The sequence below is a fragment of the Magnolia sinica genome, chromosome 11 (assembly GCF_029962835.1).
Source record: "Magnolia sinica isolate HGM2019 chromosome 11, MsV1, whole genome shotgun sequence".
Classification (NCBI taxonomy): Eukaryota; Viridiplantae; Streptophyta; class Magnoliopsida; order Magnoliales; family Magnoliaceae; genus Magnolia; species Magnolia sinica.
In genome coordinates, this window is record NC_080583.1 from 4,184,493 (window position 1) to 4,191,261 (window position 6,769).

At 41.3% G+C, this 6,769-nt stretch overlaps 1 pseudogene; it reads right to left on the reverse strand.

Moving 5' to 3' along the window:
- Positions 1-429: 429 nt before the first annotated feature.
- On the reverse strand, positions 430-3,086 carry LOC131218599 (cytochrome P450 CYP82D47-like; annotated as a pseudogene).
- Positions 3,087-6,769: the final 3,683 nt, after the last annotated feature.

Below are 6,769 nucleotides of genomic sequence, written 5' to 3' on the forward strand. Positions count from 1 at the left end.
AAGGAATCGGTTTGGATCGAGTCAGCCCGCTGGACTCGGACCCAGATCAGATAAAGTTCGGGTTAGGTACTTGCAAAAACTGTATCGAGTCGAGTTGGACCTAATCTTGTCCGACTCGACTCAATGCCCACCTCTACATACATACATTGAGTATGGTGGACATGCAATATCAAAGATTTATTGATTGGATAGCCACAAACATCCCATCAGTGTAATCTTTGACGGTGGGCCATCCATGACACTGTTTGTACAAATATAAATCATTCCATTAGCGTCCATGCCCTACTTCTGCCACGTATATGGTTGTGATGCGCCTGGAGCATAAATATGATCCATCATATGCCCTTTAAACCTACTTTATTTCTCATTTCGTACATGGAATTAACAGAACTCAATACGTAAAAAAGAAAAAGAAAAAAAAAAAGAAGCATAATTCTAATAAAAGTAATGATATTAGTTAGCACCCTAGTTGTTCATACACACATCCATCAAACGAGGTTCGGCCATACGATGAACCATGCAACCAAAGCCGCTAGCCGTAGAGCTTGGAAGAGAGGCGAGGAGTGAGAACCACTTCCACTACGTTGGCTTTGTTGAGTGTGATATGCAATTTTTCAGTCATATCGATGGGCCCACCAGATGGGGCGGTGAAATCAAAGCTGTGGATCAAACGGGCCAGCGTCAAGTTCAACATAGGGAGGGCCAACCCCTGGCCCGGGCATGACCGTCGGCCAGACCCGAACGATAGCAGCTCGAAATTTTGACCCCTAACGTCCACACATGGCTAGTGAAAAACCTTTCGGGTCGGAACTCTGACGGGTCTGGCCACATGGTTGGGTCCCGGTGCAGGCTCCAGAGGTTCAGCATCACTTGTGTGCCTTTTGCGATATGGTAGCCACCGATCTGGCAATCTTCCATGGCCATGTGGGGTATCGCGAGTGGGGCCGGAGGGTATAATCGTAAAGTCTCCTTGACTATTGCTTGTAGATAAGTCAGGTTCTTGATATCTGATTCGTCGACATTGCGGTCGTGGCCCACCTGGGTGTCCACCTCTTCTTGGGCCTTTCTTAGCACATCTGGATGGTTGATCAGCAAGGAGAGGGCCCACGTGAGAGCCACGGCTGTTGTGTCCGTACCAGCTTCAATGAGAATCTGCAAAATGACACAAAAATACTTGAGAGGATGAATGATAGAGTGCAATCTTGGTGACTCAGCCGATGATGTTGAGCGGATCGCGGACGGTTTCATCATGGCGAAGATGGATCAGAAAAGGTTTGATTAGAAGCGGAGGTGATCTGGACCGTCAGAACTTAAAACAAACATATCTCACAAATCGGAATGAGCTATCGGATGTACCATATATGATTTTGGGTAGAATGAGCTACTTAGCCACCCAATCCCTCTATGCCGGGTTGCCGATGCCGAATATGTGAAATACATCAGATCGATGGTTGAAATTCAGCTTTATTTTTATTTTTACTATTTTTAGTAAGTTTTAGTTTCAGTATAACATTTCATCCGTCAGGCTTTAGGAGTTGCGCCCAATATCAAAGGTGCTTAATTTGAATAATTAGGAGAACATATCATGGTTCGACCAAATAAGACACTTACTATTTTTGGCCAAAACCGATGCTCACTAGTGGACACATGACTGCCTATAAATAGTAAGTTTACTATCTATAGTAATTTGTGCTTTAGAGGTGTTTTAGTAGTAGTTTGATTCCAAAACTTCTCTCATTGCTTATGAACTCGTTTATTTCAACTTTGTATTTTTCTTGCTAATTTTCTTGTGGATTGGAGAAGCCTCTACGAGGAGTCCAGAGAAGCTCGGTAGAATCAGAGTAGTTATCCTTGAGGAAGATTGCGATGGACCTCATGCTCACTCCTGTGTCAGCCAAAGTTGACTCCGTCAAGTATCAATTGTAGTGTGGAGATAAGAGTATATATACCAAGTTGTAAGATCATGATATTTCAATCAATTGCCTTATAATGGACGGTCAACATGGGTCCAACAGGTCTGGAATTGATCAGACCATATTGGTATATGGTCCACCTGGGAGGTGACCCATCACATGTTAGACGGTCCACCTAGTTCTGTAAAATTAAAATCTTATAAGGATATTCAGGTGTCATACCAGTGAAGTTGACTTGATAATAGTATCAGGATCATAACTGGAGATGTGAGCATTCTCTAAGATGGACACCATCACATCCATGAAGTCTTGCTCGCCATCCATCGCACCAGATTCCTGCTTCTCCCGATGCTCCTTAAGCCAGCTCCACATAAGCTCATCTAGGTCAGCAGCAAGGTCCTGCATTGCCCGCTCATGTCCCTGCAAATCCATCCACCTAAGGAATGGAAGTGCATCAGACGCGACGAAGACCCCACTAAGATATGATGCTCGCTCCATCAATTTCCGGACCTTGATTGCCTCGGCCTCGTCTTTGACAGCACCTCCGAAGAACCGCTTCCCCACAATCATCATATAAAGCATGTTGAATGACAGATCGAACAGTTGTTGCTTCATCTCAACTTTAACCGGGGACTGCCCGTTATGGACCCACTGCCCATACAACTCCTTCATGCACATGTCAACCTCAGTGACCCGAACGTGCTTGAGCGACTCGATCCGCCGGTTGCAGAGTAGCTCAAGAGTGGCAATCTTGCGAATCTCACGCCAGTAGGCTCCATATGGGGAGAACCCAAACATGGCGTAGTTGTAGCTCATGTGGTCACCGGACGCGCTCTTGGGGCGGGTTGCAAGGACCTTGTCGTTGGTAGTGAAACACTCCTTTGCAATCTCCCAACCACTCACAAAAAGCGTGCGGCGCGTGCCGAGCCGTAGGATGAAAGCTGGGCCGTACTTCTCAGCCATTGATCCGAGGGTTCGGGTGAGCGGTTCAGGGCCAGCGAGCTGAAGGAGGTGGCCAATGATGGGCCACCCACCGGCTGGCTCAGGGGCTTTCTTTCCCTTAGCTATCTTGCTGTTGGGTTTTGCTAGCGATAGCTTGTAGAAAAGAACTAAGGCAAGAAGGCCAGCAATGGCCTGGAATTGGAGAGGGAAATCCATGGAGCTATTGTAGGTTAGGTGGTGTCGCTGCCGTGAGCTATGGTTACAAAAATCTCATGTATTTATAAACCATCTCAGACGTGCACATGCAACAACATGTGGTCTGGAAATTCAAGATATTTTAATATTAACGGGACTTTTCCGAGTTTCTATGACAACGCACCTACTTGGGAGAGTGAGCAGCTCGGGGAACGACCGACCAGGGGTTCTATGAATGCAGAGCCCACCGTAATGCATGGTTTTCAAATCCATGCTGTCCATCACTTTTACTAGCTCATTTTAAGGCTGAGATCAAAAAACGAAGCAGATCCAAATCTCAGGTGTACCACACCACAGGAAAACACTGGTATTGATAGCGGTACACGAGTGGAACCCTTGGGGAGTATGGGTCACCACCGTTTTAAAATAAAATTGTGGATGAGGAGAATGAATCACCACCGTTTTAAAAATAAAATTGTGGCAATCATCCACTGCACACATCCACGTGAAAAGTAGTCAATTATTCACGTTCAACAATATTAGAATAATCTGATTAATGTTTGTTAATGTTATTACATGCTTTTTAAAGGAAACGCACACCCGATTTTCATCGATTACTTTGAATTGTACATATACGCGGCATCTACTAATGCAATACCGTCCATCAGATAATTTGAAAATATTTAAAATTCTTATCTTCTGTCCCCTCGTATTTTTATGTGTCGGTGTGTTTGTATGCATTTGTATCTATATTGCATGGGTATCGAAAGAAGCACGCATACTCTAATCAATGGAAATGGTAATAGGGGACTATTACATCATGTATACAAGTGTATATGCTGACACTTTATTATTATTATTATTTAAATACAATTGGGATGCCTGACATTGCCTAATTGGCAGCATGTTGATGACATGCAGAACCGTGGAAGTAAACAACCATCCCACATTCCTGCTAGTAGACATCACTCATACTAGTGATGGAGGGCCTGGAACACTGATGAATTCAAGCCCCTACCATCTCTATCCAGTGTCAATCTGCCCCAAACCTCCTTAGGCAATTGCTCTTTGCTGAGGTATAATCTGTTACACTCCCCTGTACTTTTAAAGCATGCCAATTATCGACCACTAAATTGCATTTCCTGTAAATGTGGACAAACCTGTGAATGATGTCACTAATTTCCCTTTTGATCCTGTAATATATATAGAAATTTTGAGGGTACAATATTTTCGATTATTTTATTTATAATCGACCATCAAATGGACCATCCGGATCATTTAAACCCAAAATTTGTGACAATTTGTCCGTTGAATCACAAATCCATACCATAGATTATCGATCCAGACTATCTAAACTAAAGATTTACCATTGGATCTCCAACTCTACTGTTAAAACCCTCATCTAAAGGACATATCATCAAGATTTCTAAAAATTGACTGTTGGACAAGATGATCCATCTGATGATCACATCTAAAGTGCTCCCTGATGTATTAACATTGAAATGATGTGGGTTTCTTAGCCCGATCTTGTGAAAGGACTCAATGATGTGGGTTTCTTAGCCTGATCTTGAGAAAAGACTCAGATTAAGAGCTTAGAAGATCAAGAGCTTAGAACACCGATGGACAAGATTAACAGTTGATTTTGCATGATCCAGTGGAGTATCATGGTACTATGTGAGTCTAGTATACCTAATTTGAGTAGATCTTGTGATCAATGTGATTTAAATTCTATTAGTCCATGTGAAATTATGTTTATTCATACATATATTTATAAGAATTGATCATGCATGTAATATATCCCTCTCATCACGTACTTTCGGTCGCGAACTAAAAACATTTTCCCCTGACGTTTGGCATCATAAGCTTCACATTGGTACCATTTGATCATAGTAGATCATATGTATACAATTCGTACATGTGTGATATGCACACACTTGACACTTACACCCATGAGAGCACATGTTATGTACAGCCTCGACCCTATCAATGTATAAATTCTATATCTCTTAACCTACTCATTACCATGGTACTAATTTTAGTGAATTAGTCTTGTAGTGAGCATGACAATGATAGTCTTGGATTGAATGGACCATACCAATGGACTCACACACGTATGTCATGCTCACCACCCACACGTGCACCACCATATGATAAACCACACGTGCATCTTAGATATGTAAGGGAATCGGACTCTTGACAGCCATTTGTGATCTTGACCCTTTGGTGGGCCGAGCAAGTCAAGGGTACCTTGGTAAAGTGCGCCCCACCACGTGATCAAGATTGATAAAGTTAGATCACCCTTTAATTGCGATATTATTTATGTTAGCTGGAAATTATTAAGAAAAATGAATGGATTTAGCAATCATCTAATGATCATATGGTGGACCACGAATGGGTTAATCATAATGACTTGAGGTGGACCCCGCCACACGATCAAAATTCATAGGATTTAATCATGACTTAAGATATGGATTCTGTTCCAATAAAAATGATGTTGATCCAGCGGAGGATCATAAACTTAGGTGGGCTCCACATAATAAAATCACACCTTCTAAAGTGAGCCCCATGAATGACTATTATGATAAGATCCGACCATAGGATAAAATGTGTTCATAATCAGGCCGTAGATCCAATATCACAAGTGAGTGGTGCGATGTCAGGCTCCACATGTCATAAGTGCACCATTAAGTGGGCCCCACCACGCACACTTAAAATAATAATAGACTCATCACCCATGATTAGATTTTGAGAATTGTAATCTTGGTCATCGTGACCAACCGAGAGCCTATGATCATATTAGATCTAGGCCATATAAAATTAAGAAAAGATAAGAAAATATACTTTCACCTTTAGAATGCCAATCAGGTGAATCTAACCGTTAATCGAGGACTTAATCAATCAATTAAGGGATTAGATCAAAGGAACTTAAGATCCACTTGACCCGGATTTAGATCAAACCATCCGATCAAAGGCCGTTTGGGGTCATCTAATCAAATCCATGAAAATCAAGAAAATGGATGGTCATATCGGATGGATCTTAGCATCCATATATTCTTAGCTAGATTTCCCCCCCGAGATACAAAGTAGTAACAATTAGTACCCTCGATATATATATATGGCTAGAAATTACTGCAACTTAATTTTGATTAAAAAGGCGATCCGGCTCGGATATAAAGATCAAGAACCCAATTGGGTGATCAAGGACTCGATTTAGTGATCTCGAGTTTTAACTACATAATTAAGCAACTTTACAAGTGTTCTAAATTAAGAAAGTTCTCAGTTAGAAAAGATTTTAACTTGATCTTTGAATATTAGTTATGATTAAAAAGAAGAAACTTTCAAAGGACCGTAAACCTGAATCCAATAGGTATATCATCATTGAAATGATCAAGATATCAAAACTCTAAAGAGAAATAACCTTTGTGGGTAAGTGGTAACTCACACGAATGGAATCACCGGCATGCATTGCTAAACACTGTATTGGTTTACAACTGCAGATATATTTTTTATATAGTTTGCCTATACGTGTTAGTATATAAAGTCTGCAAATGCCTCGTAATGAAATGAGTGTATAGATGATAAGAAATCATCTTTAGAAGACTAAACAACTTGAGGATTGAGATATCCCTTAAATCTTGAAGAAGAATTATCAGTGGAATCTGAGTTGGTATCAAAGGGCCTCCTCGAATTTAGGTTTTTTTTTTTTTTTTTTTCAAAAA